Source organism: Bubalus kerabau, chromosome 19, assembly GCF_029407905.1.
Source record: "Bubalus kerabau isolate K-KA32 ecotype Philippines breed swamp buffalo chromosome 19, PCC_UOA_SB_1v2, whole genome shotgun sequence".
NCBI classification, from domain to species: domain Eukaryota; kingdom Metazoa; phylum Chordata; class Mammalia; order Artiodactyla; family Bovidae; genus Bubalus; species Bubalus kerabau.
In genome coordinates, this window is record NC_073642.1 from 43843849 (window position 1) to 43870792 (window position 26944).

A 26944-nucleotide genomic window follows, 5' to 3' on the forward strand; every position below is an offset into this window, starting at 1 on the left:
CAGCTGCTACTATAACCTGCAGAATGCACAGCAAGACATTAGAAACGTGAGGATTCCTCTACTGATTAAAGTGCTCTTCATTTATACAGTCTGTTCATAAGAATCTCAGGAATCTCTTGCTACCAGCAGTTTTGATTTTTTTTCTTCCTAACAAAATTAGTTCTAACAATCGAATCTTCATTTGGTATGATTTTTTCCCATTATCCAAAGGAAGTTAATTCCTTAAGTACTGTTTCTTCTTTATAACGAAATACTTCAGTGTTGTATATTTGGGGGTATTAAAGGTATTCAGAAATGGTTTTATTGGACAAGAAAGAATGGAGTGGTGTAAATATCTCACATCCTAATCTTAGAAGAAATGGTTGGATTAATCCTACTTGAATCCAAGCACTTTATAGTTTCTACTGTAAATACCGCATATTATGTAGTATGTGGAAGATATTAAAAATAGAATGTAACTTGAAGTGTAACTGCATCTTTAGGTTTTCATTATTCTGAATTAGTTTAGCATATGAATTTGTTCTCATCCCCCTGCCCCCACCTCTCTCAAGAAATCAGCAGATCAGTTTATGAGTAATGGCTAGTTTTGCCTCTCTTCTGTGCAGGCATATGATTACGGTTCAAAATAATTCATTGCTAATCCATGCAGTATTGGTTCATCTCCATCACTCTGTTCTGTGATTAGAGCCTCAGGCCTGCTGCCTTGCTTTCCACCCTGATTTTCTTTAACTGCAACCCTTGTTTTAATATAGTTCTGTAGTCACTACTCTCCCATTCGCCCCTCTCCATTCCTCATATATATCGATTGCAGTAGATTAATATTTATTTGAAGCTATTTTTCAGACTTTGTGAAAAATGTATTCATTTCTCACTGTGAATCTTCATGTAAAGGGAGGAGGAGAGGGAAGATGTAGGATTCAGGTATGCAAGTCTTCTTATAGAATAAAGCTATTGCTTTTCCAGTCCTGATTCTTTGCTTTGGTCAATGTTGATCCTTTATATACAAAGCAGGAAGTTTCCTTTCCTTAAAAAAAAAATTAGGCAGATTAAGCCACAGTGTTGACAGTTTCTCTCTACTTTGTAACAGTTCTAAAATGGCTTTCTGTATTTTCAAAGTACAGGCTGCAGTCAGTACAATCACCACAGTATACATTGATCAGCTTGCATTGAATATTTTCAGACAGGGACACAAAGCTATCATTTTCGTTAACATCAGATTTTGCCAATTTTACCAGAAGGTCATCTAACAGATTTTTAAAAGACTTTGTTTCAGATCTCAGTAGTCCTGTGTTCCTTTTAATAATTACTTTCGTCTCATTGTAGCCGTGTGTTTGAAAGTGTAGGTCAATGAGGATGATTGCATTCAGAATTTCATGATCTGTGTAGTGGAACAAATTGAAAGCAAAGCCTGTATCAATCACTGTGAAGGGAGGGTTAATTGTTACCGCTTCTCAAGCCTCTGGACAGATAAACCAGTAATGAAATACTTATTGCTCTGATATGTGAATGCTAAAGGATGAAACAATGGAAACAGGAGCAGTCTTCAGAGATAACCAAAGAGGCAAAGAAAAACGAATAAACTGGATGAAGGTACAGAACTGTGTACTGCAGTAACTCTCTTAAAAGTAATATTGTTTTTAGCCTCCTACCCATCTTTTTTCTGACAGGTTAGGGCAGAATCATATATCAGGTTGCTAAAGCCAAAGAAGAATATAAATGGAAAACTCTGTTTAAAAAAAATATAATCCTGTGCTTTACATGAAGTCTGTATATTTTATTAAAGTAATAGGTGAATCACTATATAAGGTTTCTCTTTTAAAAAATTAGTGATGTTACATATATTAAATATTTTACATGAGTAAATGGTGTAAATTCTGAAATATTTTAAAGGATTGTTTTATCTTTAAAGGGATTTTAGAGTTATTAGCCCATTGTAGACCAAAATATTGAGGAAATAGTGAAATGCATAAGGAAATAGTAAAATGAGAATTAGTGTTACAAAAAAATCATAAGATAAAAATAAATACATTTAACCATTTCTTCTATATGAACTTAACATTTAAACATCTGGTAGTTACTTATATGTTGAAATGTATGCAAAAATATTTAGCCAAATTGAAGTCTTAGGCCCATGACAATCATCTCAACACAGTGGGTAGTTCTGAAAATTAATGAGAATGATAATACTGTAAAGACTGTTCCAGAGTTTGCCCAAATTCATTATCTAAGACTCTTGTTAAGAACATCTCAAAGAATTTTAACCAGGAAAATATATTAATGGTTCAAAAGCATTTCAAAACCTTGAATTATAAAAGTATAATGGAATTATATATGCAAGAGTTATAGTTAGCAACAGAGATAGCAGAAGGTATTATGAAGGCATATTATCCCATAACCTATACTGCTATAGGACATGGATTCATCCGTAGGGTTTAATCTCATACATTATTTTTGGTTTTTAGGACAAGAAATTGGGATCATTTAAAAAATAAAATAGAGGAATTCCTTGGTGGTCTAGTAGTTAGGACTCTCTGCTTTCACTGCCAATGGCCCAGGTTCAATCCCTGGTTGAGGAACTAAGATCCCACAAGCCACACAGCATGGCCACAAAAAAAAAAAAAAAAAGTAAAAATAAAAAGAGTTTCTTCCTACTAATACAGGGAAGCTTATAGGTATAATAAGTTAAGTATATCTTTTAGCAGTCACTTCTTATTTGATGCAAACAACTACTAACAAGATAGAAAATTCTTAACAAAAAAGAAAGAGCTGTGTCATACCTTTGTATATATCTTCAGAATGTTAAGACTTTCCAAAGGCCCTTTTCTGCGAGGTATTGATGTGGCTGCATAGCAGCTTAAACAAATGACTTGGGACATAACCCTTTTTATGACAGTAGCACCATCCTCTAGCCGATGTGATTTTGTGTATTGTAAAAGATAACTATGAAAGGAATTCTGTAACATCCCTAGATTAGGATATTTAAACTGCTATTCAGATATGCTAGGGTGCAAGTCAGTTAGAGTCCTGAAAGTCAAGCTGTACCAAGGAATGTCAGATTTTGTGTACAATAGAGGGCAGGCAAAAAGCAAGAAGTGTTCAATTCAGTTCAGTTCAATCACTCAGTCATGTCCGACTCTTTGTGACCCCATGGACTGCAGCATGGCAGGCTTCCCTGTCCATCACCAACTCCCAGAGCCTACTCAAACTCATGTCTATTGAGTCGGTGATGCCATCCAACCATCTCATCCTCTGTTGTCCCCTTCTCCTCCCGCCTTCAATCTTTCCCAGCATCAGGGTCTTTTCAAATGAGTCAGTTCTTCACATCAGGTGGCCAAAGTATTGGAGCTTCAGCTTTGGCATCAGTCCTTCCAATGAATATTCAGGACTGATTTCCTTTAGGGTCAACTGATTGGATCTCCTTGCAGTGTAAGGGACTCTCAAGAGTCTTCTCTAACACCACGGTTCAAAGCCATCAATTCTTCAGTGTTCAGCTTTCTTTATAGTCCAACTCTCACATCCACACATGACTACTGGAAAACCATAGCTTTGACTTGACGGACCTTTGTTGGCTAAGTAATGTCTCTGCTTTTTAATATGACAGGTTGGTCATAGCTTTTCTTCCAAAGAGTAAGCGTCTTTTAATTTCATGGCTGCAATCACCATCTGCAGTGATTTTTGAGCCCCCAAAATAAAGTCTCTCACTGTTTCCATTTTTTCCCCATCTATTTGCCCTGAAGTGATGGGACCAGATGCCATGATCTTAGTTTTCTGCATGTTGAGTTTTAAACCAACTTTTTCACTCTCCTCTTTCACATTCATCAAGAGGCTCTTTAGTTCTTCTTTACTTTCTGCCATACGGGTGGTGTCATCTACGTATCTGAGGTTATTGCTATTTCCCCCAGCAATGCTGATTCCAGCTTGTGCTTCATCCAGCCTGGCATTTCACATGATGTACTCTGCATGTAAGGTAAAGAATAATCAGGGTGACAGTATACAGCTTTAACATACTCCTTTCCCAATTTGGAACCAGTCTGTTGTTCCATGTCCAGTTCTAATTGTTGCTTCTTGACCTACATACAGATTTTTCAGGAGGCAAGTAAGGTGGTCTGGTATTCATATCTCTTTCAGAATTTTCCACAGTTTGTTGTGATCTACACAGTCAAAGGCTTTGGTGTAGTCAATAAAGCAGGAGTAGATGTTTTTCTGGAATTCTCTTGCTTTTTCAATGATCCAGTGGATGGTGGCAATTTGATCTCTAGTTCCTCTGCCTTTTCTAAATCCAGCTTGAACATCTGGGAGTTCATGGTTCATGTACTGTTGAAGCCTGGCTTGGAGAATATTGAGCATTACTTTGCTAGTGTGTGAGATGAGTGCAATTGTGTCATAGTTTGAACATTCTTTGGCATTGCCTTTCTTTGGGATTGGAATGAAAACTAACCTTTTCCAGTCCTGTGGCCACTGCTGAGTTTTCCAGATTTGCTGGCATATTGAGTGCAACACTTTCACAGCATCATCTTTTAGGATTTGCAATAACTCAACTAGAATTCCATCACCTCCTCTAGCTTTGTTTGTAGAGATGCTTCCTAAGGCCCACTTGATTTCACATTCCAGGATGTCTGGCTCTAGGTGAGGGATAATAAACATGTACTTAAGACAGGAGCCCATGGATATATCGAGATTGTCAGGGCAATACTTTATGAATTACTATTGGCTACTTGCTTGTTGAGTTCTAATAGAATAGCAGCTAATGGCGTAAGTCTTGGTCACTGGTATGTCTTTTGTTATCTTTGTAGGGATTTCTTTTTTACGTAGATCCTTTAATCATTTACAGCCTCAGTTTCTTCATTTGTATATTGAGTTGCTAACATTTCCTTCCTGCTATAAAATTATGTGACTACATGATTTGAATAACATGAATTTATGATACAAAATAATCAGTTGAAGTTATGTGAATTTTTATTCTGATGGTGTTAATATTTACATATATTCCTTATTTGTAAATCTATTAAATAAACTAAAGTTTTCAGATCAAATGTGATGCTTGTCAAGCAGGTTTCAATCAATAAAATATAGGATCAGATCAGATCAGATCAGTTGCTCAGTCATGTCCGACTCTTTGCGACCCCATGAATCATACCTAAGTATTTTTCTTCTATGGAAACATCTTTTAAAGGAAACGCTTATTGCGGGAATGTCCAGAGGGGCATTGCAGAGGAAGCAGTAGGCTGTATTAAGTTATATTTTAAAGTGACATATTATGCACATGACTCAGTGTAATGCTGAAGGAAAACTCTGGAAGTGTTCAGTGATAAACACATTTGTTGGTTAAATTCAATCAAGACAGTAGAACAACTCTGGAAATATTTCAAAACCAGATGATATACCACAAAGAAAGAAGTTAATATAATATTTGATGGACAGGCCAGTGCTTAGGGGAATAACTAATCCCTGAAAAAGTTGTGTGTTCCTAAAACATTTATAAAAGAATAAATTTCTGTAGTGAGGTAACAGCAACAATTATTTATTTATTTTTAACCTTGTTTTTCAAAGGATCTTCCTTCTAATTCTTCTTCTTTACTTGTAAAGTTAAACTGGTTCAGTGTTTTTAGGGTATACAGTAAATCCTAAAGGAAATCAACCTGAATATTCATTGAAAGGACTGCTTCTGAAGCTGAAACTCCAATATTTTGGACACTTGATGCTAAGAGCCAACTGATTGGAAAAGGCCCTGATGCTGGGAGAGATTGAGGGCAAAAAGGAAAAGAGGGTGGCAGAGGATGAGATGATTGGATGGCATCACCAACTCAGTTCAGTTCAGTTGCTCATTCTTGTCCGACTCTGTGCTACCCCATGGACTGCAGCACTTCAGGCTTCCCTGTCCATCACCAACTCTTGGAGCTTACTCAAACGCATGTCCGTTGAATCGGGGATGCCATCCAACCATCTCATCCTCTGTTGTCCCCTTCTCCTTCCACCTTCAATCTTTCCCAGCATCAGGGTCTTTTCAAATGAGTCAGTTCTTCACATAAGGTGGCCAAAGTTTTGGAGTTTCAGCTTCAGCATCAGTCCTTCCAGTGAATATTCAGGAATGATTTCCTTTAGGATGGACTGGTTGTATCTCCTTGCAGTCCAAGGGACTCTCAAGAGTCTTCTCTTAACACCACAGTTCAAAAGCACCAATTCTTTGGTGCTCAGCTTTCTTTATAGTCCAACTGTCACATTCATACATGACTACTGGAAAAACCATAGCTTTGACTAGATGGACCTTTGTCAGCAAAATAATGTCTCTACTTTTTAATATGCTGTTTAGGTTGGTCATAGCTTATCTTCCAAAGAGTAAGCATCTTTTAATTTCATGGCTGAAATCACCATCTGCAGTGATTTTGGAGCCCCCCAAAATAAAGTCTCTCACTGTTTCCATTTTCTCCCCATCTATTTGCCATGAAGTGATGGGACTGGATGCCTTGATCTTAGTTTTCTGCATGTTGAGTTTTAAACCAACTTTTTCACTCTTTCACTTTCATCAAGAGGCTCTTTAGTTCCTCTTCACATTCTACTATACGGGTGGTATCATCTGCACATAGGATTGAAATAGCTCAACTGGAATTCCATCACCTCCTCTAGCTTTGTTTGTAGTGATGCTTCCTAAGGCCCACTTGACTTCACATTCCAGGATGTCTGGCTCTAGGTCAGTGATCACACCGTCATGGTTATCTGGTCATGAAGATCTTTTTTGTATAGTTCTTCTGTGTATTCTTGCCATCTCTTCTTTATATCTTCTGTTTCTGTTAGGTCCATACCATTTCTGTCCTTTTTTGTGCCCATCTTTGCACAAAATGTTCCCTTGGTATCTCTAATTTTCTTGAAGAGATCTCTAGTCTTTCCCATTCTATTATTTTCCTCTGTTTATTTGCATTGATCACTGAGGAAGGCTTTCTTATCTCTCCTTTTTGTATCTCCAACTCAGTGGACATGAATTTCTTATCTCTCCTTGCTATTGCTATCACTAACTCAGTGGACGTGAATTTGAGCTAACTCCGGGAGATAGTGAAAGACAGGAAAGCCTGGCATGCTGCAGTCCATGGTACTGCAAAAAGTCGGACATGACTTAGTGACTGTATACACACACATACACACACATACACATACATACATACATACATACATAGGGTGTGTGTGCATGTTCAGTCTCTCGTTCCAACTCTGCAGCCCTGTGGACTGTAGCATGCCAGGGTCCTCTGTCCATGGAATTTTCCAGGCAAGTCATACTGTAGTGGGTTTCCATTTCCTTTTCTAGGGAATCTTCTTGACCCAGGGATCGAACTCATGTCTCCTGTATTGGCAGGTGGTTCTTTACCACTGTGCCACTTGGGAAACCTGTTCATAGGGTAGACAGATTTATTAATAAATATTTACGATTGGATAAGATTTCTTGCTCCTGATAGACTGACTTGAAAATTTTTTAAATTTAATATGTTACAAATATATATTTGTTTTGTTGTTGTTTTATTGTTTGGCCAGGCAGCATTTGGGATCTTAGTTTCCCAATGAGGGATCATTGGAAACATGGAGTCTTAATCCCTGGACCACCAGGGAAATCCCTGGATTAATGAGTTTTTAAATACATTTATCAGTCACTTATTTATTGTTTTCTTTGAACATTTCCAATTAATGTTATTAATAGATACCATAAGAAGATAACTTCTTAAAGATAATATAAATTAATATAGATTATCCAAACATGTATTCTATATATTATCTAGAGATTAAGAGTATTTTATCTCCTTAGGGTATTATGCTTGTCAGTGATAATTTAACACCACTGATCAAAATATTTTTCCTAAAAGCACTCTGTCCTTCAAGAGGTAATTTTCTATTTTTCTGCTATGTAAATACTTAAGAAAAAAGTATGGTATGGTGTAAACTGGACTTCTGTAACTCCAGTCTCTCCCTCTTTACTCATCAGAGACCTTTTCTCAAAGCTGATTTTAGCTAGGTATTGCTGCTGCTGCTAAGTCACTTCAGTCGTGTCTGATTCTGTGCGACCCCATAGACGGCAGCCCACCAGGCTCCCCCGTCCCTGGGATTCTCCAGGCAAGAACACTGGAGTGGGTTGCCATTTCCTTCTTCAATGCATGAAAGTGAAAAGTGAAAGTGAAGTCGCTCAGTCGTGTCTGACTCTTAGCGACCCCATGGACCGCAGCCTACTAGGCTCCTCCGTCCATGGGATTTTCCAGGCAAGAGTACTGGAGTGGGGTGCCATTGCCTTCTCCAGCTAGGTATTAGGAGATTCCTAATAGCTAGGTAAGGAAAACTGACTCATTGGAAAAGACTCTGATGCTGGGAAATACTGAAGGCAGGAGAAGAAGGGGACAGCAGAGGATGAGATGGTTGGATGGCATCACCAACTTGATGGACATGAGTTTGAGCAAGCTCCAGAAGTTGGTGATAAAGAAGTCTGGTATGCAGCAGTCCATGGGTTTGCAAAGAGTTGGACATGAATGAGCTGAACTGATGAGGAGACAATCTGATTGGAACAATTTATAGTTAGGAGTAAAGCTTATTTTCATTTTTTAAAAGGAAGCCATACTAATAAGCAAGTCTGTAATTGGTAGAACACAGAGAATCTTTTGTGTTCTTGCCTGTCTCTCCACACCACACATATTTACCCCTCTAAGAGTTATGTCGGTCAACACTTTGAAATATCTCTTCTGAAACTTTAACAGCATCTCATCATGACATTGTTTTAGAAATAATGTTAATTTTCTCACATTATTGAGTGTAAAAATGGAAATGTCATAAGCTGAGTTAAATGCACATGGTGTACACATTTTCCTTGCTAACCATCTTTTTTTCTTTTCTAGTTAAGTCTCTCACTATGGTATGAGCTAGTAAAAGAGAAGAGATTTAGAATTGGGTGGCAGGCTGTGACGCCAAGCTTGTAAGTGTCCACTTAGCGCTGAAATAGAATTTAAATGGGGAATTTATAGATGGCTATAGTGTTCTTTGTAGAAAGGAATCTGCAGCAGGTGTTTAGATTTGGGTTGAACCAAAGTATAACAGACTCAACAAGATCCATCCCATCCCCACTTCTTCTCAAGTTCATTTTACTAAGTCTTGCTCGAAGGGCAGATATTACTGTCTAGCTATATTTTGCTGTCATTCACTTGAAAGCAGATTTATTCTATACATGGTCACAAAAACTTTTGATAGACTCTGATTGAGTGTGACCTCTCCTAACTTAGGCAGGAATTTTTAACCCATGGTCCATCAGTGTTATACCAGTATGTGAATGGGCTTCAGGGGATCCAAGAATCTCCTGAAATGGCATATTCTTACATTTTCACCAGTTACTCAAGGGAGCATATTTATTCTGAAAATCTGTGTCAAGAATTTTGAAGAGTCTGATACTTTATCCTACGTGCAGGCTAGTAAGTTGGCCTGCTGCAGTTTAATGGATACTGGTAGAAGATGCAAGACCTTTGATTCAGAGATGAAGAAAGTTTAATACAGCATTAGCAATTGCCGGGGTATCAGCATGTAATTCTCTGAGCCCCAATTCCTATAGGATGATGCAAAGAGGACTAGATAATACCTGCACACACAATAGCTTGTGTTACAAGAACTCTGATCTTAGGGACTCTAAATCTTTTAGAGATGTGTTCTTTTTCCTCAGAGGGAGAAACACTAGCTCTATCTTCCAGGGCTGTTCTCTATACAAGCAAACTTCAGTGGACAGTTTGGAGCAAAGGATAGTTAGTACCTTGCCTGCAAGATGCTCAGAAACGCAAGAGATTCATGGAAACTTGTCTTTCAGTGATCTGAATCACTGTTATGGGGATTATTATAGATGAGAGGATCTAGAGCTGAAATAGTCCTATAGAGATTCTTGGAGCTTAATGAAAAATGAAGTCAGCTATTTGGACAGAAAGTGACCAAGGTTTCAAGTATGTAATCTTTCCAAAATTGTATATGATGCAGAATCTTAGTCTTAATCATGATTCAGTAGTGGACAGATCCTTATGATGTTAATGCTTTCACATTCTAATATATTACATCACGGCAGGTATCTGTCCTATTTTTAAGCTTTCTCTCTTCCTGATTTGTTCTATTTATCCATACATTTTAACTTCCCAAGAGTTCACTTTGTGCCTTTGCTTTATATTATTTAAGCTTTTCCCTCACTCAGTAAGATGTGTTTGGCAATATCTTCACTTTACAGGTAAGGTCACAGTTAGTAAGGATTTGAAACTAGACTCAAACCTGTTTGTGTTGAGTTAGTATAGAGTAGAAATGACATCCTGATACTAGCTTCCTTCTGTCTGTTTTAGATTTATTTTCTGTTTTCAATCTTTATTCTGGGGCTTTTCTATTAATGCTATTAATTCTATCCAATTAATGCTATAGGCCCCATCTTTTATATTGCCTTTAATACCTTCCATTGGCTTACAGGTATTGAGTCTTCTTGCATCCTCAAATTTTACTAAATCATAACCTTTCTTATCTTCTGATTTAATCATTAACTATCTCTATAAAGCTAATGATTACAATTGCAATATAAACAGATCATCAAAACTTGCTGATCACACCTAGCATTATGCTGAAGTATTACATTAAAGATTATTATGCAGAGATTATGATATTGTTTAGCAAGTTATGATATTGTTTAGCAAGTTACAGTCTACGGTTCTTTTTTCCACATAGTTTTTGTAACAATCACAAGTGAATAGATTTCCATTTTGTGAGTTATGGTGGCATGGCTTATAATGTATTCCTGTCTTTTGCATAGCATGGCACTTTTGAATATACCTTAATTTAATGATGTGTCACACTTGAAAGTCTTGGTTAAAATAACTTGTGCATGCATGTTCAGTTGCCAAGTCACATCCTGCTCTTTGCAACCCCATGGACTATAGCCTGCCAAGGTTCTCTGTTCGTGGGGTTTTCCAGACAATACTTGGAGTGGGTTGCCATTTCCTCCTCCAGGGAATCTTCCCAACCCAAGAATCAAATCTGTGTCTCCTGCATTGGCAGGTGAATTCTTTAACCACCTGCTGCTGCTGCTAAGTTGCTTCAGTCGTGTCCGACTCTGTGTGACCCCATAGACGGCAGCCCACCGGGCTCCCCCGTCCCTGGGATTCTCCAGGCAAGAACACTGGAGTGGGTTGCCATTTCCTTCTCCAATGCATGAAAGTGAAAAGTGAAAGTGAAGTTGCTCAGTCGTGTCCAACTCTTAGTGACCCCATGGACTGCAGCCTATCAGGCTCCTCTGTCCATGAGCTTTTCCAGGCAAGAGTACTGGAGTGGGGTGCCATTGCCTTCTCCGTCTTTAACCACCAGTAAGCCCCAAATAACCTGTGGTTTATAGTCAAGTCAGATCCAACTATAAATTTGGTGTTTGCCTCCTGTCAATGCCCAATCACTTGGCACGTTGTTTTCCCCTTTTCTAGTCTTTTAGCCCAATTTTTATCCCAATAGGATTTACCGATACCATTCTAATATAGTTTAATGCAAATTCATTATCAGAACATGGCCTGATAGCTAATACACTCAGACCCAAATATCCTCTGTTGGGTGCATTCCCTAATTATTTTCTGCATGGGGATGTTTATATAAATGACAAACAAATATCTGTAGATGGTGCTGAAATATCAAACTGGAAAGTGCTCTTGAGGTGACAGTGGAACATAGAAATTGTCTATCAACAGATGGGTGAACAGATCATAGTTCATTAGTAGAATCTATCATTAAAATTCTACGTGTCCATATCCAGGGTAGAGGACTGTTAACCAAAGTAATGGATGATAAAGAAATGTTATAGTTCTTCTGTGCTTGTTTTTCTAGAGATTGTGACCTCTTCGGAAGGGAAGAAATTAGTCTCCTTCATTTTGCATGCCCAATGGTGAAATGCATTCTTGGAACAGAGTTCCACTTGGAACACTGAATGAAGGGATGAATGAATTCCAATTCTAATTATACTTATTTCATATTTATGTTTCATTAAAGAAATCCCCCATATCTGTTAGAAACATACAACCACCCTTTGCATACCATAATCATGGCCATTGATCTAAAAAAAGAAATTTTTAGAGAAAATTAAGTATTTTATAAATTATTTTTTACAAATGCTTAGAAATTTCTAGTATATTCTGGGTTTCAGAGCTGAATTCTTTACATTATTAAGAGTATACCCTTGTAATTCTACAGAGTATAGTCTTAGATTCAAGATGTGTCAGGACTCTCTATTAAGCAAGGAACCAAGAAAATCAGTTGGAACCAAATATACCATTGATAGTGTCTTTACTTCCAAATGATAGCACCAAATGGATGAAATCTGGAACAGTGGAATATTTCCAATTAGAATCATATTAGACCTATTTTATAGTCAATTATAGTTCCATAAAATTTGAATTTCATTAATTCTGTATTTCACAAAATTGTACCTATAATAATTTAAGTTGATTAGGCCAAAATGTAAAAAAATTTAATCATGTAAAATAGAAGAGATTACAAAGAGGCTGACATTTTTCTAGGGATCTTTTCTCTAGAAGGACTGTTCATCCATCCCATGACCATGTGTACATAGTACCTGTAACAAAAATCTTTGCACAGAAAATCACGTGTAAGCATACAGTGAAAAACACTGTGGTTAATTTTGCTTTTTACCATGATTTATTAATAGTGGTGAAGATTATTATTTTTATACAAACCAGTAGAGGGATAAAATTTGATAAACTTGGTTGAACTTAATATATATAAAGAAACAAAATAATTAATGACTCTAGGGAAAGAATGAATCAGTAGTTCAAATATACTAATTCCTTTCTGTCTTTACTCTGAACATTGCTCACTTTCTCCAAAGTTTATTATCTACTGTCACTGAATTTTGTCTTCAGTGGTAGTCAGGCATGGTCAGATATATTGATATATCTCAAATAATTTTAGGAATAAAATTTAACTAGAAATTTATTAATGTATGGTAAAGAGGCACATTTAATTCCCTGAACCCAAAGTAACGTCTGACATATTGATATATATACCTAAATATCTCCACACACACATATTCACACAGACTACGTGGATGGAAACAGAACTCTCACCTATAACACAGTTAGAAATTCTACTGTGTTAATAATGAGAACTGTTTAATGGGCAGAAGCTTTCTATTTGCCCAAGGAGAGCACTGAACTCCAGAAATGAGTATAACTCTGCATGGCTATTTGGTCAGGTGTCCCAGCGTGATAATGACTTGATTTATTTTGTCCAGGTCTACTCTGGCTTCCCAACTCCAGGTGAAAATGTTCTTTTATATGTTCAATATCGATTTAGAGAGACTGTTCTCTTTCTGAAAAACACAGGCCATCTCTGGACTGTGCTTTTCTACCTGGAAAATTTGAGCAACTTCACATATGTTGTACAGTTTTAATAATAATACATTAATAGTTACTGTTTATTGCATTATTCATGTGTCAGACACAGTGACAAGCTCTTTAGCATGCTATCTTAACTTTTTCAGCATTTGAGTTTGCTAATTTGTAACTCATTTTTGCTATCTTAAAATGTTGCTCACTATAAGCATTTATTTTCTATTCCAGGTATCTATTTTACATGTGTGTCATCTCTTAGAAATTATGAAAGCTGCAAAATCTCACTTTTGTTTGACTGAGTCACTCTCTTACCCGTCTGTCTCTCAGTTTGGAGAATGTATACTTCTCGAATTTGGTGGCAAAATCAAAGTAAGCATTATAAACTTATGGAAGTTCTTATTTTCCTCTCAGTTTTAAAGTTTAGGACATTTGTAGCCTAAACGTAGAAGCTATCATTATCAAATCATTGCTGTTACACTCCCTGCTCCCCACCTTAACGCAGTACAGGAAAATTTCAGTGTGGCTTTTACACCTGGCTGCTGTTTCTATGCTCCTTTATCTCAGACTCACTCAGCATTTCTTTAAATATACTTCATCAATTCCCTCAAAGTTGGACCTTTCCATTTTCAAGTGCAACCTAAAGTTTTGTTTTTCTTTTAGAACAAAACCTGTGACCCCAATCTCTACTTTGATTTTTATTTCTTGTTATCCTTATAAATTCTTTAAAATGAAAGCCCTACTCTCCCCAAATAACCGAATGCTTCCAAAAGTTCTTTCTTTTTTTTTTTTAAATTTTATTTTATTTTAAAACTTTACATAATTGTATTAGTTTTGCCAAATATCAAAATGAATCCGCCACAGGTATACATGTGTTCCCCATTCTGAACCCTCCTCCCTCCTCCCTCCCCATACCATCCCTCTGGGTCGTCCCAGTGCACCAGCCCCAATCATCCAGTATCGTGCATCGAACCTGGACTGGCAACTCGTTTCATACATGATATTTTACATGTTTCAATGCCATTCTCCCAAATCTTCCCACCCTCTCCCTCTCCCACAGAGTCCATAAGACTGTTCTATACATCAGTGTCTCTTTTGCTGTCTCGTACACAGGGTTATTGTTACCATCTTTCTAAATTCCATATATATGCGTTAGTATACTGTATTGGTGTTTTTCTTTCTGGCTTACCTCACTCTGTATAATAGGCTCCAGTTTCATCCACCTCATTAGAACAGATTCAAATGTATTCTTTTTAATGGCTGAGTAATACTCCATTGTGTATATGTACCACAGCTTTCTTATCCATTCATCTGCTGATGGACATCTAGGTTGCTTCCATGTCCTGGCTATTATAAACAGTGCTGCGATGAACATTGGGGTACACGTGTCTCTTTCCCTTCTGGTTTCCTCAGTGTGTATGCCCAGCAGTGGGATTACTCGATCATAAGGCGGTTCTATTTCCAGTTTTTTAAGGAATCTCCACACTGTTCTCCATAGTGGCTGTACTAGTTTGCATTCCCACCAACAGTGTAAGAGGGTTCCCTTTTCTCCACACCCTCTCCAGCGTTTATTACTTGTAGACTTTTGGATCGCAGCCATTCTGACTGGTGTGAAATGGTACCTCATAGTGGTTTTGATTTGCATTTCTCTGATAATGAGTGATGTTGAGCATCTTTTCATGTGTTTCTTAGCCATCTGTATGTCTTCTTTGGAGAAATGTCTATTTAGTTCTTTGGCCCATTTTTTGATTGGGTCATTTATTTTTCTGGAGTTGAGCTGTAGGAGTTGCTTGTATATTCTGGAGATTGGTTGTTTGTCAGTTGCTTCATTTGCTATTATCTTCTCCCATTCTGAAGGCTGTCTTTTCACCTTGCCAATAGTTTTCTTTGATGTGCAGAAGCTTTTAAGGTTAATTAGGTCCCATTTGTTTATTTTTGGTTTTATTTCCAATATTCTGGGAGGTGGGTCATAGAGGATCCTGCTGTGATGTATGTCAGAGAGTATTTTGCCTATGTTCTCCTCTAGGAGTTTTATAGTTTCTGGTCTTACGTTGAGATCTTTAATCCATTTTGAGTTTATTTTTGTGTATGGTGTTAGAAAGTGTTCTAGTTTCATTCTTTTACAAGTGGTTGACCAGATTTCCCAGCACCACTTGTTAAAGAGATTGTCTTTAATCCATTGTAAATTCTTGCCTCCTTTGTCAAAGATAAGGTGTCCATATGTGTGTGGATTTATCTCTGGGCTTTCTCTTTTGTTCCATTGATCTATATTTCTGTCTTTGTGCCAGTACCATACTGTCTTGATAACTGTGGCTTTGTAGTAGAGCCTGAAGTCAGGTAGGTTGATTCCTCCAGTTCCATTCTTCTTTCTCAAGATCGCTTTGGCTATTCGAGGTTTTTTGTATTTCCATACAAATTGTGAAATTATTTGTTCTAGCTCTGTGAAGAATACTGTTGGTAGCTTGATAGGGATTGCATTGAATCTATAAATTGCTTTGGGTAGTATACTCATTTTCACTATATTGATTCTTCCGATCCATGAACATGGTATATTTCTCCATCTGTTAGTGTCCTCTTTGATTTCTTTCACTAGTGTTTTATAGTTTTCTATATATAGGTCTTTAGTTTCTTTAGGTAGATATATTCCTAAGTATTTTATTCTTTCCGTTGCAATGGTGAATGGAATTGTTTCCTTAATTTCTCTTTCTGTTTTCTCATTATTAGTGTATAGGAATGCAAGGGATTTCTGTGTGTTGATTTTATGTCCTGCAACTTTACTATAGTCATTGATTAGTTCTAGTAATTTTCTGGTGGTGTCTTTAGGGTTTTCTATGTAGAGGATCATGTCATCTGCAAATAGTGAGAGCTTTACTTCTTTTCCAATTTGGATTCCTTTTATTTCTTTTTCTGCTCTGATTGCTGTGGCCAAAACTTCCAAAACTATGTTGAATAGTAATGGTGAAAGTGGGCACCCTTGTCTTGTTCCTGACTTTAGAGGAAATGCTTTCAATTTTTCACCATTGAGGATAATGTTTGCTGTGGGTTTGTCATATATAGCTTTGATTATGTTGAGGTATGTTCCTTCTATTCCTGCTTTCTGGAGAGTTTTGATCATAAATGGATGTTGAATTTTGTCAAAGGCTTTCTCTGCATCTATTGAGGTAATCGTATGGTTTTTATTTTTCAATTTGTTCATGTGGTGTATTACATTGATTGATTTGCAGATATTGAAGAACAAAAGTTCTTTCTCACCCCATGATCTTACCATGACTTTCAATTTTTCCCAGCCAACTATAGTCCCCTTCCTTGTATAGCTCCACAGTGGAGCTGACCTACTACCAATAGACACTCTAAGTCTTTATCTCCATAATCTCTTGGCAGCATCAGATGCTTCTGATCACTCTATCCTTTTTTGTGACCCTCTGATCCCTTGACTTGCATGATGCCATGCATTTCTGGTATTCCTCCAGGTTCTCTGCTTGTTGTTCAGGGTTCTCGCCTTATTCTCTACTCCCTACAGGAGTCTACCATTCATTTCCATGGTTTATAAAAGCAAGTAAAGATGCTGACAACACCGCACTTGTTCCTTTTTGACCAGTGCCTCTCCTGAGCTCTAAACCCATATACACAGTTGTCTGTTGACCATAGGCATTCATATGTCCACTGGGCACTTTAAAATCAAGGGGACCCAAAATTTACTGTATAGTGTCTGCACACGGTATGTATCTTGTTCTGTCAAACTGTTGGCAAGTACACTTCTGTTTGCTTTGACCGTTGAAATCTGGGCTATTTTTCTTTTATCTCCTGGTTTCTGGACACACTACTTATTTTGATAGATTCTTTACATTGTTTATTTGCCTTGATGTTTTTGTTTGTAAACTTTTGCATTGTTTCATATTCCCCAGGAACCACAAATTCTTTATATTTAGTCTGACTTTTGATAGAAGATGCCTGGTGTTTAATAGGTGTGTATGGGTGTGTGTATTTGCACACCTTAAGAGTGAATCAAAGAAAGACTCCAAAGATGAGTATTGACCTTGAGTAAGTTTAGACAATTGAAATAAGCTAAACATTTGAAAGAACTGTGTTTACAATTATAGAAGTAAATACTTCACATACTATGATTCTAAAGTCATTTTGTCATTTTTAGACTTCTTTCTTTTGAGAAATCTGCAGTTTGCATGAATTGTGTTCAAGTCTCTGGCAAACACAGACTTAATTATGACTGTGATAGCAGAGGAGGGAGTCCGTTCAGCGGGAGCCTTGAGGATGAGCGAATGGTGCTCGGCTGGACACCACCACTTTGTGTTGAAACCCCTGAGTATCTTCAGGTTTACAGAGGTGAAGAGCTTATTCTCTGAGTCCATCAGGTAGTAAGTATGCATGTACTACTGTTATGTATAGTCCATCTCAGCTGAAGCTACTCCACAAAGGGGAGTATGCTGACTGAAGTCAGGTAGCTTATGAAAAGGATCGGTTCAGTTTAGTCGCTCAGTCGTGTCCGATTCTTTGCGACCCCATGAATTGCAGCACGCCAGGCCTCCCTGTCCATCACCAACTCCCGGAGTTCACTTAAACTCATGTGCAGCGAGTCAGTGATGCCATCCAGCCGTCTCATCCTCTGTCGTCCCCTTCTCCTCTTGTCCCCAATCCCTCCCAGCATCAGAGTGTTTTCCAGTGAGTCAACTGTGTGCATGAGGTGGCCAAAGTACTGGAGTTTCAGCCTCAGCATCATTCTTTCCAAAGAAATCCCAGGGCTGATTTCCTTCAGAATGGACTGGTTGGATCTCCTTGCAGTCCAAGGGACTCTCAAGAGTCTTCTCCAACATCACAGTTCAAAAGCATCAATTCTTCGGCACTCAGCTTTCTTCACAGTCCAACTCTCACATCCATACATGACTTCTGGAAAAACCATAGCCTTGACTAGACAGACCTTTGTTGGCAAAGTAATGTCTCTGCTTTTTAATGTGCTATCTAGGTTGGTCATAACTTTCCTTCCAAGGAGTAAGTGTCTTTTAATTTCATGGCTGCAGTCACCATCTACAGTGATTTTGGAGCCCCAGAAAATAAAGTCTGACACTGTTTCCCCATCTATTTCTCATGAAGTGATGGGACCAAATGCCATGATCTTCGTTTTCTGAATGTTGAGCTTTAAGCCAACTTTTTCACTCTCCTCTTTCACTTTCATCAAGAGGCTTTTTAGTTCCTCTTCACTTTCTGCCATAAGGATAGTGTCATCTGCATATCTGAGGCTATTGATATTTCTCCCAGCAATCTTGATTCTAGCTTGTGCTTCTTCCAGCCCAGCGTTTCTCATGATGTACTCTGCATAGAAGTTAAATAAGCAGGGTGACAATATACAACCTTGACGTACTCCTTTTCCTATTTGGAACCAGTCTGTTGTTCCATGTCCGGTTCTAACTGTTGCTTCCTGACCTGCATATAGGTTTCTCAAGAGGCAGGTCAGGTGGTCTGGTATTCTCATTTCTTTCAGAATTTTCCACAGTTTATTGTGATCCACACAGTCAAAGGCTTTGGAATAGTCAATAAAGCAGAAATCAGTGTTTTTCTGGAACTCTCTTGCTTTTTCGATGATCCAGTGGATGTTGGCAATTTGATCTCTGGTTCCTCTGCCTTTTCTGAAATCAGCTTGAACATCTGGAATTTCACGGTTCATGTACTGCTGAAGCCTAGCTTGCAGAATTTTGAGCATTACTTTACTAGCGTGTGAGATGAGTGCAATTGTGTGTTAGTTTGAACATTCTTTGGCATTGCCTTTCTTTGGGATTGGAATGAAAACTGACCTTTTCCAGTCCTGTGGCCACTGCTGAGTTTTCCAAATTTGCTGGTATATTGAGTGCAGCACTTTCATAGAATACCTCATGTCTAATGTTATATGTGATCCTTCATTTTCATTTTGTGTGATTTATGATTAATTGTTAATTAGGTAGAATCTGTAGCATTTCCTATCCTTCCAGATTTGTATCAGGGGGCTTTAGAAGAAAAGAGGATATTTGATTGTAAGATGGTAATCAAACACATGGAAGAACTTTAAAATGGAAATTATCCAGGAGGGTTTCCTTACTTTTTCTACTTTCTTTGTATATAAATCCACCCCCACCCCACCCCCGACTTAAATATTCTTTTTAAAAAAATTTACTTATTTGTTTTATTTGTGGCTGTGTTGGGTCTTCGTTGCTGTGTGTGGGCTTCCTCTGGTTGCAGCGAGCCAGGGCTATTTTCTAGTTGTGGTGCGTGGGCTTCTCCTTGGACTTCTCTGTTTGGAGCACAGGCTCTAGGTCTTGTGGCCTTCAGCAGTTGCAGCTCTGAGGCTCTGGAACACAGGCTCAGTAGTTGTGGCACAGGGGTTTCCTTGGCATGTGGGGTCTTCTCAGACCAGGGGTCGAACCCATGTCCTTCGCATTGCAAGGTGGATTCTTAACCACTGGACCACCAGGGAGGGCCCCTGACTTAAATATTCTTTATAGTCATTAACTAACTCATGTAAGGAGTTTGGGAGAGAAGCAGAAAAAAGAATGTTTATTACAGTAACCATGGAGAAGCCATGTCTTATTATATGGTTATATCCTTGAAGATGTCTTGGAACAGGACAAAAGTGAAAGTAAAATCCTGCGTTAATATAAAAAGAATCTGTTCAAATACACATGGAAACTAAAGAGACCTATCTCTTCCTGTGCCCCAGAGGTAGTTGGCTGAGAGAGCGTCTTAGACAAATCACCAAGAACATCACAGTGGAGTGTCAAATTACAGACATTTTGGGGGGGGTTAAGGGTGGGGGAAGCAGTTATTCTGTATACTATTACAGCTTTTATTAAATCAAAGATAATGAAAATGATTTTCCTCATTACTCCATCAGCTAGTCAAATGCTGTCATACATTTGCGTTTTTAAACATTATTTTTATCCTTTACTATAGAATATAATCTTTGCTTATCCATGAATTTTATTTATACAAATGTATACTTAATGTTTAGCGTAAAATGAGGAAAAAGCAGAGGACTTATGTAAAACTTAATAGTGACACTTTAAGAAATAGTAGGAGATGAAAGCCTGTAGTAAGACCGTTTCATTTAATCCTAAGAACACCGACAGCAGTATATTGTGTTTCCATTTGTTGTGTTTTCCTCAGCATATGTGTTTAAACATATTCACCAACCTCTGGAAGTATTTAGAGAAATGTTTTTGCTGCTTAATTCCCCACGTAAATGGCAATTTCATGGCAGTTCTTGAAATAAACATTTTTAAACTTGAAAATATTTTGTTGCTATTTCCATTACAGAAACAAATGTTTAAAACCCAAAGTAATATTTTACCAGTAATTTGAAACCTAATAACATTTCTCTGAAAAAATGTGAATTCCTGTCTGGTTGTAGTGATGCCATCTTATGTTGGTTTTGCTGTCTTTCATACAAAATCGGTATAACATGTTATGATAAATTGCTGTATATCTCAAATTGAAGATGCCCCTGGGTTAGTCATAGTGTGAGGATTGTCTGATACCCTGTATGGCCACACGCTCCATCTTCATCATCATCATCATCTTTGTGATGAAGGCAACTTGTGTTGAACTCTTTCTGGGTCTCAGGCCATGTGCTCAGAGCATTAAACATGTTATCTCATTTAATTTCCAGATAAACTCTCTGAGGAAGAGATCTAACAACCATTTTTTGGGTGCGAAGCTGTCTTCTCTGCTAATCAGCTGTGGTCTTATTTAAATTCTTTTAGAAAGCTATATTTTAGTGGTAAATAAAAAGTAAAAGAATGAGAGAGTAGTTCAGAAGTTCAAATACAGAACAGCATATGATATTCAATTGTCTAAGTTAAATACTCTTAAATAAATAATCAAACACAAATCTGAAACCCCTCACATAATTTTCATTTGCAATTATGGAGTCATAAAAAGCAATTAGAAAAAATGAAAGCTTTTTAAAAAAAAAAAACAAGTATTTTGGTACAGTGGCATGTTGTTTCTTGCTATTATTGAGAAACTGTGTGATTCTGTTTGAGTTTCGGGCCTTACTATATTAGGGGGAGGGAGAGGACAGGATGGTAATGAAATGTTTTGAAGACGGTCTTCCTACTGTAAATGCTGATATCCTGCAAAATGAGTTGGTTGATTAATATTGGTTTGAACTGAAAAATATGAAGACTGATGTTTATTATTGAAATTGTTAAAAATGAATTTCAAAACTAAAAACTATTAAACACTACTGATTTATTTCAAACTGCAAGTAATAGCATCAGCATAAAGTTAGAACTAGACAGATCATTTAATAAATGATTAATAAATGATGAAAAATGCTCTCTTAAGAGTTTATATTTCTAAATGTAACTGTTTTAAGTACAGGCATTAATAAGAGATAGATTACTAGCATTATATGAAATTTAAAAATATACTAAAGTTTAGGAATGTATACCACAATTTTAATCCACATTCCTTCTAATTCAAGATCTCTTTATCTCCTTCCCTTCTGAAAGGTATTTATTATTTCAATGGGTACTATCCAGTGACTTTTCTTATTGTTAGTGGTAATAGGTAATGATCCTGAAGAAACTCTGGATAGAATTTAATGATAAAAATGACACTTTCTGGGGCTAAGGAGGTTTCTTTTAAAACATAAGCAGTTCTGAATGCTTTTTTGTATTTTCTGTAATAAACACTATATTAGCTATCTTTTAGATTTTAAATACAGAGTAACATTCGATAAGAGCTTTGCCAAGTGAGGGAAGACAGCAGATAAGGACATTAAACCAAAACAATGAGCTGCTAAAAAAGATAATGGATTGGGCTGTTCCAAAGCAATTTGTGTGTTGTGGCGGGGGAGGTGGGCAGGTGACAGGCAGGAAAAAACTTTGAAAGTGTGTTCTTCAGCCTTTTGAGGAATGGTCCTCTTTTAGCTCAAAGTGCTGGCAACAGAAAGAGAGTGTGGAGTGGGTATGCTTGTATCCTTGACACTGAGGAGGGTGTACTGGCTCCCTGAGCACGCTTAAGGATATGATGGCCTGCAGCTTCTAGCCAGCCCATCTCCTTCCCAGGGAAGAACCATTTAAGAGACAGAAGCAGTCGTTAGTGTAGAATAGAGCTCCCCATTTTGATATTTAAATTAATTTTATATTTGAAATAAACATATTCAGTCTTTAGCTGGAATTTTGTATGTAATTCAGTGAGATAATTCATGGAAAATTCTTTATTAGTTATAAAGGTCTATATAAATACTAAGTAATAGTTGCAAGGCATACAAAATCCTGATGCTTAGTATTTAGAGCTTTTGTTACTGTCACAGAAAAAAGAAAAGTAGACTGGGGAGAAGCTGTGGTTTGGGGGAGTCTAAGATGCCATTACTTAATGGAAGATACTGTTTTCACTGTCTCTTCTTCCTCGTTATACCTGACAACTGTATTCAAATAATAATTATTCTGACTTCCCTAAAATTTGAGTTCCAAAGTGATCATACTTATAAAAATAATGCTGGACTATAACTACTAATCTCCAAAACAATATTGTCCCCATCTGGGACATTTTTTCAGCTCTTTGTTTTACTTTTTGCAACACTTAATATAACAAATACTCATTGTATGCCTTGCAACTGTGGAATAGGTGATATTTTTGCTGTTTTATAAATAAGGGTGCAGCAGTACAGAGGTTAAGTAAATTGCCCAAGGGCACACAGCTAGTAAATTTTATAGTCAGGATTCCTACCCAGGTCCCCTGAACTCCAGATCCCAGGTTCCTGTCTCATATACCAGATATTTTATAATAAATGGGCTGAGCTTCCTCCCATCATTATTTTCACCATTTAAATTAAAAAAAAATCCAGTTGTTAATATATACATCTGTTGTGATGTAAATAAAAGAGAAAGAAATATTTCAATGAAGACATTTAAAATTCCATATGCGTAGAGGAAATTCTAAGGATTTAGTTGAAGTATCTGTAATAAATCAAGGGTCTTCCCTGGTGGCTCAGTTGGTAAAGAATCTGCCTGCAATGCAGGAGACCTGAGTTTGATACCTGAGTCAGGAAGATCCCCTGGAGAAGGAAATGGCAACCCACTCCAGTATTCCTGCCTGGGAAATCCCATGGACAGAGGAGCCTGGTGGGCTACAGTCCATGGGGTCTCAAAGAATGGAACATGACTTAGCAACTAAATCTGCCTACATTATAAATCATGCATGCTAAGTCGCTTCAGTTGTGTCCAACTTAGCATGCATGATTTACAGTGTAGGTAGATTTAGTTGCTAAGTCGTGTTCGACCCGTTGAGACCCCATGGATTGTAGCCCACCAGGCTCCTCTGTCCATGGGATTTCCCAGGCAGGAATACTGGAGTGGGTTGCCATTTCCTTCTCCAGAGGATCTTCCCGGTCCAAGAATTGAACCTGAGTCTCTTATGTCTCCTGCATTGGCCGGTGGATTCTTCACCACTGGCACCACAGCCTGTTTATTCTGCCAGAGAAGAAGTTTGGACATTTAAAAAGGTATAATTAGAGAAGCATTAAGAAATGACAGTTGTGAAAATCTAACCAAACTATTTAAAAAATTATTAATATATATGCCATATATAATGTAAGTGTATATGAAATGTTTTGATTTGAATCATTGGTGTTAAATTCTTAAGATGATCTGGGTTGGAGTCTTATATATGTATTAAGCTATATTATGTCAATGAATTTACCAGGTTTATACTTGGAATGTAATTACAGATTACATGTTTCCTAAATCTAGTAATAAAGTATAAAAATGGTACATTTTCAAGTTTTAAATCACATTACTTTTCATACTTATATAACACAGTTTCTGAGGGATAGGAATCTTAAAATGTCTCCTGGGTGGTTCTGGCTCAGGGTCTTTCACGAGATTGCTGTCAAATGCTGCCTGGAGTCTTGCTTCCAAGGTGGCTCAGCTCATGTGGTTGTTGGCAAACCTCAGTTCTTTGCTGGATGTTGAATCTCATTTCCTTACCTCCTAGACTTTTCCTAAGCTGCCTCAGTGTCCTTAGAGTAGCAGCTGGTTTACGTCAGATTGAGTGATGAGAGGCAGAGAGAGGGTCTGAGGAGAGACCCTAAATGAAAGCTGCAGTCTTTTTGATCCTTATCTTGGAAATGTCATGTCATATTTCATTGGTCACAGGGACCAGCCATGCTACAGTGTGGATTGGAACTATGCAAAGTGAAATACAAGGAGGTGAGGGGTTATTGGGACCCATCCTGGAGGCTGGTTACCACAGAACTACTTCATTAGGGAAAAACTATGCCAATAATGTCCTAAAGTTTTTAAAAATTGAAGTATAGTTGATGTACAATATTATGTGTTACATGTATATGATATAATGATCACAGTTTTTACAGGTTATACTCCATTTATAGTTATAAAATATTGGCTATATTTCTTATGTTGTATAATCTATCTTTGTAGTTTATTTTGCATGTAATAGTTTGTGCCTTTGAATCTTCTACCCCTGTACTTCCCGTCCTACTTTTCTCTCCCTGCTAGTAACCACTAGTTTGTTCTCTTGAGTCTGTTGATTTTTTTAATTGTTGTTGTATTCACAAGTTTGTTGTATTTTTTATGTTCCACATATAAGTAATATCATACAGAATTACCCTAAAGGTTTTGAGAAGATATGGCCCACATTATGTCCCCAAAATTGCAGTTAAAAAAGTCTGAACCAAATGCTCTTCCTACTTTGCTGATTTTGTGGAGTTGAATGTGTAGGTTTTGATGGACTTTGTTATATCAGACAAATGGGAGAACTTTAGGTGCCGGATTTGAATGTCTGCTTTCCCATTTCCCACTGTGCTACTTCTGAATCTCATAAGATTAACATTAGCCTTGTAGACTTGCAGGTCCTAGCTGCAAAAATCTTACTCTGGTGATGACAAATAAATGGTAGATAGTGGAATTAGTAGATGTATGGACAAAAATGTTTATTTTTAGAAACATCTTTTAGAGAAAAGAGGCATTAGAAATTAATTTTTGTGCCCTGCCATAATTTAGAAAAGAATATCAGGTGGGATTCCCTCTTGTAACTAAATAAGTGAAAGAAATTCGTGTTACTAATAACTTAACATAATGAAACTAATTGAGAAGAGCAAAGAGACACAGGCATGTAGGCTGAATGAGACATGAAATTAGAACTGTTTTTTAAGGGCATTTGCAGTCGTGGGGACTAAAATTTTAAAACATGTTTAGATATCTGGCTAGTAATAAAAGTGATTTTATAAACCTGGGAAGGACATTTTAAAACGTAGGATAAAAGGAGTCAAGTCATTAGTGGCACAACAGCTGAACTTGATTTTGGTTCTCTACCATCAGTTTGTCCTAGGTTAGAAATAGATTAACATCTAAACATTCTCAGTTTTTGAGGAAAGGCAAGGTGTGGGTCCTCACAGTTTAGTTGCTGCCTTCGGCTGCTTCTCCTACTCTTAAGCTCTATGACTTCATTTATTTTCCAGCCCAGAGACCTAACCTAATATGTCCATCTTGATTCTTCTGCAGAGTTTCATTTTTTTCCCCTTACCTTTACAATAGGAATAGAACTTCTTTTTTACTTTTTATTTATATTGTTAATGAAAGTATGAATTCAGAGAAGTTCATACAACATTTATATACAGTTTAAAAATAATTATAAAAATACTTACCTTACTGTTTTCTTTTTCTGGGGCTGTTGACACAAAGCCCCACACACTGGGTGGCTTATTGTCTCACCTTTCTAGAGGACAGAAGACCAAGATCAAGGTGTAGGTAGAGTTGGTTCCTTCTAAGGATGGTGTGGGAGAATGTGTTTCCTGCTTCTCTGCTAGCTTCTGGTGGTTTTCTGGAAATCTTAGGCATTCCTTGGCTTGTTGGTGTATCACCCCCATCTCTGCCTTCATCTTCACATGGTGTTCTCCCAAATTTTTCCTTTTTGTAAGTACACTGATCATATTGAATTGAAGCCCATAACTACAGCTGTAAAGGCCCTGTTTTCAAATAAGTTCAGATTCTTAGGTACCGGAGTTAGGACTTGAACATGACACTTACCCAGGGAAGACAAATGTTATCACCATCTCAGAAATGACCACCTGGAGGTGTGCACTCCCCACTCCTTCCTGTGGCTGTTATGATCTAGACTTCTGTGAAAAAGATTTATTTATAGGCTTACCATTTGTGCAACATTTTTAACAAATATATATATATTGTTTAGACTTCTTTCATGAAATGGATAGGTTTTGAAAAGTAGGACTGTAAGTTATTTGCCAGGTATAATGTTATCTTTAATTCCTAAGGGCAATATTTATTATGTATTTAATAAATAATATTTATTTAAAATGCCTACTTTTATAGGTAAAAATAAATAACTTAAAAATAATACTTATATCAGCAGGAAAAATAGAAGTAATATCTGTTACTTCATTAAAATAAGCTCCATTTTGGATCACATTTTAATTTTTTATGTAGATTGCCTCATCAATTCAGGTGTCAGTTTTCCTGGAATGTATTCTGTCTCCCCAATTTGTTCCTTTGTAATGAAATTTATGATTGTGTTTTCCAAACTTATTATTACTAAAGACTCAGAGTATT